The following is a 16060-nucleotide window of genomic DNA, read 5'->3' on the forward strand; positions in this document are numbered from 1 at the left end:
GAATTTAGCGATTCATCACTTACATGTGCCCAGTGCTCATCACAAGTGCCCTCCTTAATGCCCATCACCCATCCAGCCCATGTCCCCTCTTACCTCCCCTCCAGCAACCCTCAGTTTGTTCTTTATAGTTGAGTCTCTTATGGTTTGCCTCCCTCTCTATCCCCCTGCCTTGTGTTCATCCTTTGGTTTCTGACCCCACTGTCCCTCCTCAATAGTATTGGGAACACATAGTCTATCACGTGCCATTATTCTTTCCCTTTTTTGGATTTAAACCACAGTGTTTTAATTATATCATATTTTAATCAGATGGTAGTTTTTCAGGATTGCCATAGACTAGCAAGAGCTATTTTTGATGGTCTTTTTCTTTCCCTGCCCCAAATTCTGGCTGATGTGAATGGGCGAATAGCTACCACATACCATCTTCTGTAGTCTCATCACGAAACACATGAAAATCACTATAGTTGTCCTCCACAGTAAAATTACTTATGTTAAGTTTCCCTTTACTCCTGAATTTTCAGAATTTTACATCTTTGGCCACAGATTAATATAGATAAGCCCCACACCAAATTCTAAGTTAAGAATGATTATTAAATATCTACTGCATGAAAGAAAGTAATAAAGAAGTGGAACATGGAGAAGATTCACCATTACTCCTTCAGTAAGTTCAGTCAAGTAAATCAAGTCACAGACACAACCTGCTTATGCGTGTGTATTCACATACATATGCATACATGTATACACATACATATACATATATGTAAGGATAGAAAGTGTTATGCCATCAAAATGTACCAAGTACATTGAGAGTTTAAGCAAGAGAGATGATGGCAATTCTGGAAAGCCTTTGTAAAATAATGGCCTGATCAGTCTTAAAGTTACAGAAAGGATTTAAGCATAAGGAGATCAGAAAAGGTGCATTTTAAGAAAATGGAAAGTGTACTTAAAGAAAGGGCTTAGAAACAGGTTCGGAAGCCTAGATGGTTCAGCAGTTGAGCGTCTGACTTCAGTTCAGGGCGTGATTCTGGAATCCCAGGATCAAGTCCCACATTGGGCTTTCTGCGAGGAGCCTGCTTCTCCCTCTGCCTATGTCCCTGCCTCTGTGTGTGTGTCTCTCTCATGGATACATAAATAAATCTTAAAAAATCTTAAAAAATCTTTAAAAATCTTAAAAAAAAAAAGAAACAGAAAACCTTATATAAAGTGTGGCAAATAGTAATGGGTTCATTTCAATGAAACTGAATACATTAACTACTCATAAATAATATTTTTAAGGTGAACTATTTTAGAGTAACAGGATAAAATATTTGTACAAACATCATGAGGCCATTCAGTATTTTGAGTATAAAAGTGATGAGTTTCCCAAAGATTACTCCAAAAGCAGAATGCAAAATTGATTGAATAGGGAGAAGGTAGAGGCAGTAAAACTAGTTAAAAGGCAATTCCAATAGTGTAGACAAGAAAGGATAAAATGTATCTCTGGACATAAACAAAAACAAGAACCACCCAACCTTTTACAAGATTATACCTCTTTTTTATAGAAAAAAATGTTTGATCAGAGGGCTTTATGGAGTATGTGTTATTCAGTCATCTACAAGAAAGGAAATATATTTCTGATTTAGTCATAAAATCTAAGACCATTCCCATGTTCAGTCATCTATGGAATAAATGATGCGCTCTGCACCATAACAAAGCAGTCTGACATACTGTTTTCACATCTAGAAATCTGAATTTAGCATCTGCAATAAAGAAACTAAAAATAAAATCTACTCTAAAACTCGCTTTCCCTCCTTTCCTCTCTTACTTATTCCAGCTAATTGTATCTCTTTCCCCTCTAAAACCAAATTCAACACATTAACATTGCCCTGCAATTATATTTTATCTTATGCAATGATGGTCACTGACAATCTAAGCTAATCCAGGATTTTGTTAAATAAAAAGTCCAAATAAGGTCACTTAGGTTGAATAGAGTGATTTTATCCTTTTATCAAATCAAATATAAGGGATTCACTTTTGCTAAAATTACCTCTATGGGTCTTTGCCTATAATGTGATGAAGGTCACTGAGTTGATTAAAGAGTTTGTAGCAATAATGGGGTCTTCTGCAGATGCAATCTGAAATGATCAAAAAATTGAGAGCAAAAGTGACTTAAATGGTTCAGTGGAGATAATATACCTGAAAAAATCCATCCTCTGTGCCGAATGATTATTCTTCCAAGCAGAAAGGAGTCTGAGAACAGAGGGACTACATATTCTCCCTCTGAAACTAGGAGTGAATGTGAGAAACAAGTTTAAAAAATAAAGATAAATGATGACCGGAAAGCACGAGAGAACTCTAAGTATGGAAATCTAAGTCCCTGCAAGATTAAGGAGCTCCATCCATGGAGTATGAGGGAGACATCCACTTGTCTGGAACACAGAGAAAGGGACAAGATGGGCAGGACTCACCTGTCAGCTTACAGGGCCTTACCTTGCTGTTACCTAGTCATATGTGTACATTTTGCCTCTAATTGGTCTGTAAATTTCCTGAGGGCAAAAGTGCTGCATCAGCTCTCTTTGTATCTCTAGCACCATGCATAGGGCAATGTATTCAGGATGCTTAATATAGTGTATATAATTTAACTAGTGGCCTTAGAAGTTTCTTTACCATCTTACAATAACTGAATCCCTTGAGGGCAAAAACTATCTCTTGTTCACCACTGTGTACCTCAGAAACTAATACACAATGGACCCATGATAAGTATTTGTTATGTTCTATTGGCATGCATGCCAGCACAGTTGAGTCTTAAAAATGAATGAAAAGAAAGTGACAATATGCACAGTCAACTAATCCCCATCTCTGTATTGAACTCTTTTTTAAAAAAGATTTATTTATTTATTTATTTATTTATTTATTTATTTATTCATGAGAGAGAGAGAGAAAGGCAGAGACACAGACAGAGGAGAGGCAGGCTCCATCCAGGAAGCCCAATGTGGGACTCGATCCCAGGACTCCAGGATCACACCCTGGGCCAAAGGCAGGTGCCAAACCACTGAGCAACCCAAGGATCCCCTGTATTAAACTCTTGATGGATAGGTAGCACTGTGCTAGCTAAGCCTTCTGAAGAACATTACTGCTAGAAATATCTGCTACTTGGTTTCATACCAGTTAACTAGAGAAGGTACAATTTGCATATTTAAGATGATGCCATATTAAAAACATTCTCTCCCTAGGGTTGGTGATGTCAATGGAATATTACTCAGCTATTAGAAATGACAAATACCCACCATTTGCTTCAACGTGGATGGAACTGGAGGGTATTATGCTGAGTGAAGTAAGTCAGTCGGAGAAGGACAAACATTATATGTTCTCATTCATTTGGGGAATATAAATAATAGTGAAAGGGAAAATAAGGGAAGGGAGAAGAAATGTGTGGGAAATATCAGAAAGGGAGACAGAACGTAAAGACTGCTAACTCTGGGAAACGAACTAGGGGTGGTAGAAGGGGAGGAGGGCGGGGGGTGGGAGTGAATGGGTGACGGGCACTGGGTGTTATTCTGTATGTTAGTAAATTGAACACCAATAAAAAAAAAATATATATATCTCAAAAAGTTAAAATAAATCAATGTCAGTCTCTAAATCATGATTACTTTAAGGGTATTTATATTTTTAAGTATTCTTTTTTTTTCTCTAAAAAGTCAAGTCCTGGGTTAGTAATGGAAGATTAGATAGTTCTAGAAACAATGAGAGAAAGGAAGGGAAAACCAAGTAATTAGGCACCATTCAGACACATGCACGTGCATGCACGGCTGTGTGCACACACACAAAATACAACTCTTCACTCAGACAAGGTAAACAGCCTTCCATGAATCACAGCACAAATGTTCTTCTAATCGCCTGTGATTCTGATCTCACAAAACGCTGACAATTTTTCAGTAGGCCTGGCAGAAAGCAGTCTCTGAAAATGTCCTCTATGACTACACATGGTAGAAAGCATCCCTTTACTGCACTGTGCATGGAAGAGAGAGGAAGCATCTCGTTGCATTAATAAAGGCTTACTTCATACACAATTAACCAGCTCACCAAACCAAAATGCTACGAATCCCAACCCCAGTGTCTACAGAACCATGAAATTAGGTGTACAAAAGACTAAAAATCCAAATCCACAATTACAAAGTCTAGAGTGTGTTATGCAATAAGTGGAAGAACTTCCAGGATGCATCATGCTTGAAATGGGTCATTGCTGACAGGCACATGTACACTTTCATTCCCCCTCAAATGTCTCTTGAGGAGCAGAGCAGACCAGGGTTGAATGATGCACAGAGAATGAAACACCAACTGCAGCCAAATCCCAATCAATAGCTCAGAGCTGTTCTGCTCTTCTGTCTACTTCAAGAGAGGACAGAAAAAACAAAACAAAACAAAACCCTTAGAAGAAAATCTTGTGAAAAGAAATGGGAGGCCCAGAGCTTTCATTATAGAGGTTTTGTGATACTGTCAACATCTTCAAATATTTTCATGGCAAAAATTTCATGCCAAAAACTTTGTTTCAAAAAACAAAAAACATGCTTCAAAAAACATGTTTCAAAAAACATGCCAAAGTTTATCAGTTTTAAAGAACAGGTATAACAGAAAGGAAATGGTTGTTTGGGTATTGTGTCCCAAATTCTCCAGTTACATCTCGTGAGTTAGTTTAAAAATAGTTCTCTAATAACCACCATGGCACTGGTGAAACTGGGAAATGAAATGTTATGAATCAACACTCTTTATGGAAAAAGATATACAGATTTTAGTGCTAGGTCTTCACAGATACTATTTTGGTCCATTCAACTTAGTAAGTATTTTGGGGGCTATTTCATTTCCCCATTAGAGAGCGAGGTGGTTGAGCCACATTGTTTCTAGGGTCACTTCCAACTTTAACACTAATTTCTAGGCCACCAGTTATCTAAGCCAAAGACACACAGGTTCATGTGCAAGCAATACTCAGACCTGGAGCACACCGCCATTGGCTCCAGACCTCCTTAGGAATATCTTACCCTCCCTTTTGTTTCCACCCCTAATGCAGCAAAACACAGAGTAAAGAAAGTACCCACCTGTATTCATAAGGGTGTGTTATTTTTTCACTAGCCCTCACTTTCAAAATCAAATTAATTACCCTCTTCATACCCTAGGTCTTAAAAATCACCTCTTCATCAAGTTTCCCTAGCCCATCAAATTTCCAGTTTGTAAACCAAGTTTTCTATCCCCTTTCTGCCTCAATGTCTTTCTCTTTGGCATTTAGCACTCTGCACTCTATTTATTAATCTGGTTTATCGTCAAGGATAATGAGTTCATCGAGGACAAAGATTTTTTTACCCCTTTTTTCCACTGCTGTATCCCCAGTCCCTAAAGTAATGCTTGGCACACAGGAGGTATTCACTAAATATTTGCTAAACTAATTAGCACATAACTCCATATTTTGCTCCTAAGACAACTGTGAATGAAATTTCCAAGTAATACTGCCTAGATTTCACCCTATCTTCTTTCCTATTATACATCTTCAGTGTTCTACCTGCTTTACATATTGTAAAAGAACTTTTGAAATTCTGATTTTAAATATTGGCATCAGGATCCTTCTAATTTGCAACATAATACACATTCCCAAGCATACTAGATATCAGCAAGTATAGTACCAATGAGTCCTTGAAAACCGACCAAAAAACATGAATCAAAGTTAAAAATTCGAAAATGTATAGAAGGTTGAATGTAAACACAGAACTAAGACAAAACAAGTTTCATTATAGAGATGCTTCTATAAGAATCTCAACAGAAGTACAGCTCAGGGAGCCCTAACACCAGCTTGGACAATAGTCAATTAGAAATGTCTCAAGACTATACATATGTTGTAACACTGTGGTTTTCTTTGAAAGATGAAAGGAGTTTAAAGTGTGAGGAAATTGAGGCAGTCAAAGGGCCTCAGAGACGGTTTTAAAATCTCCCCAAGTGAGAGGGAAGCAAGGTTACCTAAGCAAGGATGACCGGGTGGATGGAAGCTGGATACATGTGAGGAAAGTTCATAACAGTAACTGGGAAACTCCCTAGGGATTCAAGGAGATGAATGACAGTGACTTTAAGGCTGTGACAAGAGCTTCCTAAAGCACCAACTCCGAGTTATTTGACTACCCCACACATACAACCTTCAGGGGTTCTTATGTACAATCAGCTCATCTCTCTCACAAACAAGCAGCAAAAATTAAGGAAAATAAATACTTCCATGTCCAGATTGATAGTCCAAGTTCTAAGGATTCTTTTATAATCTACACAGTATAGAACATTCTAGATAGACCCCTATTTTACTTTAATAAAAAATACAGATGAATGCAGACCCACACACCTTACTTCTGCATATAGAGAGAAAATCTACTACATGATAAATGAGATTGTTAAAAAATAAAAAAAATTCCCAGAAAAAGTCCCCAATGTATTATCTCTGATTTGGGCTTAGGGATCAGATATATTATCTTTTTAAAGTCCATCTGGAAAAGTTTCTTTGCTTTGCAAAATTAATGTTTGGATGATAAAAAGTAAGTCAACCAACTAAATTTAGTCCTTTGACAGGAACGAAATGAAAGCAGAGACCCTCATCTTTGGCATTTGTGAAAATGAAGAGATTGCAATCTTAAATTTATAATGTAGACTCTGTAAAGGTCCTACCTATTTTCATGTTTTGTGGATTGACTATATATAGCAATTATTTTTAAGAACAGCAGCAGGAAGTAAAAAGAGGAGAGAAGCAAGGCTCTGCATTCTGAGCAGCCTTTTTAGACAGGAGAAAATCTTACACCGCCCGTGAACATAAAGAGACTCAATGAGAAAGCAGATCACATGATGGAAAGAGCAGAGAGAATTTTAAATGTCAGTACAAATGACAGCAGCCTCCAGGGTCCCAAGAGCATCCAGGGGTAAACAGGACCTCTCTACTTCCCACCCTTCCCTACTTATGTTAATTAACGTGAGTTGATCCACCCTGGAGTGGTAAGGAGATGCTGTGTTGCTTTTCCCATGGCCCTCGAATGGGGCAATCTCAAATAAGAACCCTCTGTCCTTCTCCTAGAACTGCTTTAACAGTCTTAATCCAAGAAAAATGCTTTTTAACTTTCTCATCCCAGTATGCCCAAATCAAGCTGATGGAAGGATAATGCACAAGTGTTTCTAAGCAATGGTTGGGATGGAGAGATGAGGTTCTGGAGTGGTTGGAGAGCTCATAATTGTTTTTTTAAAAAGTCATTATATAGGAGAGACAATATTTTTTGGCAACTCTGATCATAGCCCTTCAGCTGGACAACCACTGCCACGCTCACTTTAGGGACCCCTCAGAAGCCCAAATGTAACAGCTCTGACCTCTTCTATCTCCAGGTAGCCTTCCAGTTACCTGATTCCCACACTCTCCTCCACTCCCCTCATCCCGGCCCTCCAATCTTTCGGCTCTATGCCTCATTCCTGCCTCAGCACTGCCTCATTGTGATGACCCAATCATACCCATTTTTCCAGTTGACTGATTCAGCTCATCCCACTCAACTCTCAGTTTTGTAGACCTTTTGGTTTTCAATATCCTGCTGGATGAATGCAAACTCTTCCCTTCCGCTCAAGGAAGAGGTCTCAGATAAGAGTATCCATCTCCCAAATGATGAAGGGTTTATGTTTATGTAAATATTCTTGTGGTCATCTACAGAACCCCTAGATCATGTCCTCTATCCCACATACAATTTAACATTTGGTTCACTGAAATACTCTCCAATACCCCTGCTGCCATGATTTTCGGTGATTTTAGTAACCACTACATAACTAACCAATAATGCCTTATTTCCTTATTCCATGAACTTCTCTGCCCCAAACGATCTTATCCTTGACCTAAATCTCGACACCTACTCCCATGGCCAAATCATGGCATCATCACTACCTGGGCCTCTCCACTAACCTCCATTTTAATCATTTCATTTATCCATGCCTCTATACCCGAGCCTTTACTTTTGTACTAGATGCATGTTCCACACTTAATCAGGAACTCTTCCCAGGGTGTTTCCTGAAGCCTTCATTCTTCCTTCTCTTTTACATCATTCCTATCTTTATTCACATGCTGTAATATCTCTCATTCAAAAAGGGAGCTTCTTGGGGGATCCCTGGGTGTCTTAGCGGTTTAGCGCCTGCCATGGACCCAGGGTGTGATCCTGGAGACCCGGGATCGAGTTCCACATCAGGCTCCTTACATGGAGCCTGCTTCTGCCTCTGTGTGTGTGTGTGTGTGTGTGTGTGTGTCTCATGAATAAATAAATCTTAAAAAAAAAAAAACAGAAAGGAAGTTCTTAACCTCCCAATCCTTACCAGCTTTATAAAAAGGCGACAAAACCTCTCCCCCCATTCCTGTCATACCCTGTTCCATCTCTCCTCCTTCATTTTTTTTATAGTGCTTCCTATACTATGGAAAAAGAAACTATGTATTTGTTCATTATCTGTGCATCCTCACTGGAATCTGAAATTTCACAGTGAGATAATGTGTGTGCTTTGTTGTTTTTTTTAAATGTTATTTATTTGTTTGACAGAGAGAGAGATTGCACAATCAAGGGGAGCAGAAGAGAAAGAAGCAGGATCCCCACTGAGCAGGGAGCCCGATGTGGGGCTCGACCCCAGGCCTCTGGGATCATGACGTAAGCCAAAGGCAGATGCTTAACTGACTGAGCCACCCAGGCACCCCAATGTGTATCCTTTGTTCCCTTAAGTATATCTAGTGCCTAGAACATGAATGGCAAGCAATTAACAATTGATGAATGAATGAAATAATGAATGCATAAATTAATTAATCTTTCATGCAAGGCTCAAGGTCTCCTTATGAGTTTCTCCCCAGTAACAACCAATAGGCAGCAAGGCTCTTACCTCTTAAGTCTCCACTTCTACACTATCTTCAGATGTCTTGAACCAAGGTCATTTATTATCTTCCTTTTAGCTGCCTCTGTAGCATGTCAGACTCCACAAACAAACCTGTTTTCTGGAGCACTAATTTTTCTAAGCATCATCCACAAATATTCCCCTTTTAGTTCATCCTTTCCCTGAAACCCAAGTCACATAATGACTGTGCTTCAATCACATTCACATGATAGCATATCTATAAACAGTATCAGAAATCCTGCCCAACCACACTATTCAACAATGGAAAATTAACATCCCAGGTATGGGAGGCAGCAAAGAAAGCACCGGGATCCACAAGCTGCTTGAGGATTACAATATTACCCTCTAGGTCTAGAAGGATAATAACTTTAAGATGGTTTATATACTCATTAACTGTAACATCTAAATGAATCTTCTAATTACACGTCTTGTATGACAAACCCATATTCTAGATTTCTAGGGCGCTAAGTGGCTGGATGAGTGGAATTGAGAACACTGATATTGTTATTTAGGACTTTAGAGACGACTAACTTGTGCAGGGTAAAAATGTATATAATCTACCTAAACTATGTGGACCTTTTGGCAAAACCTCCTAGAATTAGTATATTATTCAGGTATAAATAGTGGTTAAGGAGTTAATATGAACCCTTAGACATTGCTTTATAATAACTTGTCTCCATGATCAATCAGGCACACGAAGGTAGTTTGTTACTTCATCATGATACAACAAATTATTCGTAACTCATACTACTCTTTACTTAAGTCTCCTGAGAAGTTTAATAAATATCATATTCTCTTTACTAATGGTGTTTATTCAAGCATTTGTATTATACAGTTAATCCCATTTCCATCGATAAGGTCTTCAATTTGAAAGAAGAAAGTGACACTTCAATATATGCGGTGTGATTATTTATACACAGTTTCTATCATACTTACAAGTATTTCTGTGAGAGCAAACAGCAAGAAAAGCCATGCTGGTAGCTTCAAGATGGCAATACTCAGTACTCAGTGTTATATTGAATTTAATGTCAAAGACAAATCATTTGGATACCTGATTAAAACCGTAAATAGAAAGCAACTATCTAGTATTAGAGATAATCCCTTTAATACTATCTCATAGCCTTTGAAATGAAAAGGCAGCTAATAAGAAAAATGCAATCTTGTGAGGATGACTTATCAAAACCAAAACAAACTACTTAACCTCATTTCTGCGCAAAAGCTGTTAACCTCCTAAAACAGTGCTGCTAATTTGCTTAAATTAGAATTGTGTAAATTTGCTAATACTAAAATGTCATTTTGCATCTTCTTCAGACTCAGAAAATTTGAGATTTTATTTGTCACTTTGGCAAGACACCAAATATTATATAATAAATACATTTCTCCTAAATATACAAATGCAAAAAAAAATAATGCTACAGATTCATATACTCCATTGGCACAGGTTCTTGTGGGGCTGATAATGCCTTATTTTTGGACAAGTCTTTAGGATAGGAAATCTTCTCAAAGGTTAAAAATACAAGAACATGGAATAATTCTCAATTGTGTCTTTTTTTTTTTTTTTGCTAGAATTTGAGGAATGATATTGACCAAAGGCCACAGTGAAGGAACTTTAAGGATTCGAGTGAACCATACTTAAGAAAGGATAGATCGAAATCAGCACCTTTCTCCATGAAGCCAAATCCAATTATAGTGTTCCCTTCCCCCACCATGTAGTATTGATCACTTACAATTCCAAATATCTGTCTTCTGGTATTTAATGTATAGGATTTAGGACAAACCACTCTACATCCCCCAACAGAAACTTGGGACTCTCCTGTTCCACACTATGGTACATAGGATTCCCAGCTTCTGAAATGTCCTGCACCAAATCCTCAGAGCAAAATCCTAAATTCCTTAAGGGTTTATTTAATTCCTGTTTCTTATGTGACTGTGAAACTATAAAATGTAGAACAATAAATCAATAAAATTATTCTGAAAATACTTTTTTTGTTTTGAGATATATATATATATATATATATATATATATATAGACTTTCGATTTGCCAACATTTAGTATAACACCAGTACTCATCCTATTTGTGACCAAACTCCTTTTTTTACTTGTAAAGACTCAGGAGCTCCAGAAAATTTGTGTAACTTGCTCAAGAGGCAGGTAGAAACTAGCTCCCAGGCCCACATCTCCCTAACTCCTAGTCCCTAACACTCTATGATTTCCGCAACTCCAATGTGACCTCCTCTTTTCCTGATCCCCCCTGACCCTGAAAGTCCATTACACTTGTTTGACAATCACCATGTGCTGCCAGTCTACGGCCATACCACCCTGAATGCACCCAATCCCCCCTGATCTAGGAAGCTAAGCAGGGTCAGGCCTGGTTAGTACTTGGATGGGAGACAAGGCACTGCCAGTTGCCTCTCACTCTGTGATCATATGTGTAACCAAGACTTCCACACTGGATCCTAAGATTCTCTCCATAGTATCTAGCACAAATTGGCCTTCGATAACATTTGTTCCAACTTACAACAGCATTTCCAATAATCAATGCTCTTACGGTCTTAAAGATTTGTTGAAGCCATGAACACAACTGAAATTACCTGTCAGCAACCTATAAGATCAAATCCAAAAGGACAAAAAAACGTGGAGCTGGGTCGGTGGGTGAAGAATCAAGTGATGCTCGTCTTCAAGTTCTAAAATGTAGGACTTTTTTTTTTTTTAAGATTTTATTTATTCATGAGAGATACACACAGAGAGAGGCAGAGACATAGGCAGAGGAAGAAGCAGGCAGAGGAAGAAGCAGGAGCGCCATAGGGAACTCGCTCCCCGGAGGTGGGGATCATGACTTGAGCCAAAGGCAGGTGCTCAACTGCTGAGCCACGCAGGCATCTCTTGTGTTGTGTGTGTGTGTGTGTGTGTGTGTGTTTAACTAGTATAGAAGGTCCCTGTGAACAGACTATCTTTTGAGTCAAAAATTTAGGAATCATTATCATTCTTTCTTCGAATTGTCCAGCATTGTTATAAAAATCCACTGTTCAACAGACAACCCTACAATGTTCATGGCATTCACGAATTTCAATGGCAGTAACCACTAAACATTCCCAAGACATGTCTTCAGTGAATATTCATCCTACCTGACCATAGCATATTCTGACTGCAACTAAAAAATTACTAGAGATACTTAAATAAACACACATAGATATAAATCTGTATGAAAATATGAAGGTGAGGGGCACCTGGGTGACTCAGTAGGTCAAGTATCTGCCTTCAGCCCAGATTATGATCCCAGGGTATTGGGATCAAGTCTCGTATCAGGCTCTCTGCTTAGCAGGAAGTCTGCTTCTCCCTCTCCCTCTGTCCCTTCCTCCCCTCCACTTGTGTTCTCTCTCTCAAATAAATATGAAAGTGAATTATAAGTATAAATATATACTTTATATGTATACTCATTTATATACCTAAGCTACCTTTCTTTGTTCCAAACTCGGGGTCAATAAACTTATTTTGAAAGGAACAGATAGTAAGTATTTTAGGCTTTTTAGGTCATATAGTCTCTCTGGTAACTACACAAAAGTAACCATAGCCAATATGTAAATGAATGGGCATGACTAGGTTCCAATAAAACTTTATAAAAACAGCATACTTGTCCCTGGCCACAGCTTCTTCTTTGTTCTTGTCCATTGTTTTTCTAAATGCAAATAGCACCACACTGGATATAATAAGTTTTGTGAATTACAAAAGGCATTGTCAAAAGTAAAATAGAATAGAGGACAGGAAAATCATAGTATATAGCACATTGCTAGAATTAGCATTATTTTAGTAAACATTTTAGCTTTTCATATGTATAGTTTTGTGTACAGGGTTGTGTCCTGTAATTAATTTCTTCTTACAAGACATGGCCAGCAGAAGAAGCTTAGAAGCCACTCGTCTAGCCACACTGTTCTACTCTGCTCTAGTACTTGTTCTTGGAGAATAAACCCTTTGGGTTCAGTCAGTGACTTAAGCAAGAAGTTTTAAGTTCATGAGTTAACATCTGTAAATATCGTCCTCATTACACTGTTCCGTGCACAGAACCTAGATGCTATGGAGCTTCCAACAGAATAAACATCAGAGTTACAAGATCAAATCCAAAAGGAAAAAAAAAAAAAAAGTGGAGCTGGGTCGGTGGGTGAAGAATCAAGTGATGCTCTGCTCCATGGCAGAGAGAACATGGGCTGTATTTCAGGCAGTCGTCACAATTTTGGGGGAAGTTCCTGATTTCTGGTGTGCTGATGTTGAAGAATTTGAATGAGTCTGGCCCTTCAATTTCCCCATTCTCAGAGTCAGGTGGTAGAACAAAGATATCTGAGGTATCTCACATCTGTTCTTTTACTTCTTGCATGGCTGTCACTGCCATCCCTATCTGGCCATACTCTGATCCCAAGACACAGAGGATCTTGACACCAAAGTAACAGATGCCACCCTTGCTGCCCCAGCTACCACATGTGCCTAGGATGACTTCAAACACACAAAGCCATGGAGCAAGGAGAATAATTAAGACCCCGTATGGCAAGTGGACAAATATCCCTACTCTTGCCTCTGCTGCTCGCTGTCAGTCAAAAACATCTCAGGGAACCTTCTACCAGAGTACTTCCCTACTCCTCTGCCAGAAACTTGAAACTCTCCTGGTTACATTCCTGTCTATTTCCACCTCCAACTCTGCCACCCAAAGTTTCAGGAATCTCTGAAAGGAGGTTCCCAGGTGTAGGCAGACCCATCCCATCCTCCCTGTGCACTAAGCCAAGGCTATTTTCTCATGAATTAACTTTCCCTCATTTCCAAACACATCAGATCTGTCCCCCTTTTTTGAACAACTTACATCTGGTAAGTTTTGCAGCCTTTATTTTACAGTGCTAGGACAAAGCTTTCATCATACTACTATTTATTATTTACTAAGGTTCTTAGTCTTCTGGTCTTGCTTAAAATTCCTTTTTTTTTTTAAGAGAGAGGAAGGAGGTACAGAGGGTGAGAAAGAGAGAGAGAGACAATCTCAGGCAGGCTCCATGCCCAGAGCTAAGCCCAACACAGGGCTCCATTTCACAACCCTGAGATCGTGACCTGAGCTGAAATCAAGAATCAGATGCTTAACCAACTGAGCCACTCAGGCATCCCTCTTAAAATTCCTTTTTAAAAATAAAATTATTTTAAAATAGGCTTTGATTTACAGAAGAATTGTAAAGATGGTCCAGAGGGTTCCCATACATCCTACACTCAATTTTCCCTATTATGAACAGCTTACATTAGTAGGACACATTTGCCCCAGTGAATGAGCCAGGACTGATACATTAGTATTAACTCAAATCCATGCATTGCTCATATTTCTTCCACTTAAAATTCTCTTAAGGTAAGAAACTCCATCAAAGGTATGGCTAAGGAGCTTTGGCTTTTATCGGGAAGAGCTTTTCTGCAAGGTGCATGTCAATGGCCTTGCTTCCTCCTCTAGCAATGACCACATGGTATAACAGCCTTGCCTCTATCCCACATCTTGAGACTTTGGTTCTTCATAAGTATCCCCTGACACTCTAAGCAATTCCAGAGGTATATTCTGCACCTCTGTTTGGCATTCAAGCTAGAAACCAGTTCTCTGATTTCACGGAAAAATGCAAGGATACTTCCAGGTTTACAGTCCAACCAATCACATCAAGCTCCAAATCAGTCGGTTATGCCAATACTGAAGACAAATGTATATAGAGTCACCATTACCACCATCCTCTTCAAACAGCATTTGTTATATAACTACCTGCTTCTAATATAACATAAAACAATTCACCACCATGGAGGCTATCCTCTTGGAAATTACAACCCAAGACAGGTAAACCATAAAAAGCACTCAAGGAACATAAAAGAGTGTGTAAGCCAATACGTAATAGTTGAATAAGATTCATACTAGGTAGGTGAATGTTTTATGATTTGTTTGCCCCTGCATACTACAATTCCCCAAGGAGAAAAACCAAAAGACAATGTATTTCTTAAATAGATAGCCACGAAGCTTTATTCCACAACTTGTAATCAGAAACTAAAATCTCTCCAATTCACTGCTGTCTGATATGAATTATAGAGATGAGCTAGGCAAATTCAAGGTTTCTACATAGATAATTACTTCATTAGTCCTGAAACCACCCAAAGGTCCTAGTGGTACAAATGGGCAGAAAGAAACACTCTTGGAAATGTGCCAGCAGATACCAAATGAGTTTCCCCACATGGATAAATGGGCAATAGATCCATTTTCAAAGCTTTACTAAAACTACTTCTTATTTATGATCTGCTTATTTTTCCTCACATTGTGCTAAGCATCTAGGCCATGTGCAAAGCGTTAAAGACAGCTGGCCTTACCTCCAGTTGAGGCACAACAGTAATTATTATTTTTAGATGGAAACTCCGAGCCCATAGGCAGACTCAAAGATGATGGAAAACGCCACACTGGTATCTCTCATAAATCAGAACTCTTTGGATATGTTTTATGAATAGAAGCCTTTATTGCTGTTTAGGGTAACATTAAGCCAGTAATATGAAAATACTCCAAGAACTTGGCAGATTCTGAATCATAACATCGGAATGGCTTATAGGCAAGCAGATTTGGGAGAAAGAAGAACAGAACCAGGGCAATATCTCCAACTCCTTTAAGAGCAGCCCTCCCCTTAACTATGTTTATATTCTCCGAAAGCATGTTATTAATGCTGCCTTTAAATGATCATCAGCCAGCCACATCTGTCATAACTCAGGCTGTCCTGCCAACCATTATCTGGAGCAGACAGTCTAGACACAGCTAGTAAATCATGGCTTCTGACACGTCCCCATAGAAGTGTTTTCTTTGCAATTAATTTTCCCTTAATTTCTGACCAGCATTTATGGTAGAATCTGGCATATATTAATGGTCCTCTATTCACCCATAACTTCATTAATAATAGGGAGAAGTTAGGAGATAGAATTTCTTTCATCTCCAAAATGAGAACTGTTTTCACTTAAAAAAAAAAACAAAAAACAAAAATACAATGTTCATTTGGGTAGGTGGCAAATGTGGGGGGCAAACAGAGATACAAGGTACCTGACAAATATATAAGGTGTTCAGGGTACCAAAAGGTGCAAAGTATATTTTTGGACAAAGCTGCACATCACTGAAAGACATTGATGAAG

The 16060-nt window shown here is 38.6% G+C and overlaps 1 long non-coding RNA gene across 4 annotated transcripts in view; it reads right to left on the minus strand.

Moving 5' to 3' along the window:
* The window catches only part of LOC144324127 (uncharacterized), a 325737-nt gene that overhangs the window by 134592 nt on the left and 175085 nt on the right, over nt 1–16060 (minus strand). Inside the window, exon 7 of one of the 4 annotated variants that reach the window (XR_013389541.1) lies at nt 2023–2111. The exons of the other annotated variants lie outside the window; for them this stretch is intronic. This is a non-coding gene — a long non-coding RNA (uncharacterized LOC144324127). Of the gene's footprint in view, nt 1–2022; nt 2112–16060 lie in introns of those variants that run through there. 4 annotated transcript variants of the gene reach the window in all.

This window comes from Canis aureus, chromosome 11 (assembly GCF_053574225.1).
Source record: "Canis aureus isolate CA01 chromosome 11, VMU_Caureus_v.1.0, whole genome shotgun sequence".
NCBI classification, from domain to species: domain Eukaryota; kingdom Metazoa; phylum Chordata; class Mammalia; order Carnivora; family Canidae; genus Canis; species Canis aureus.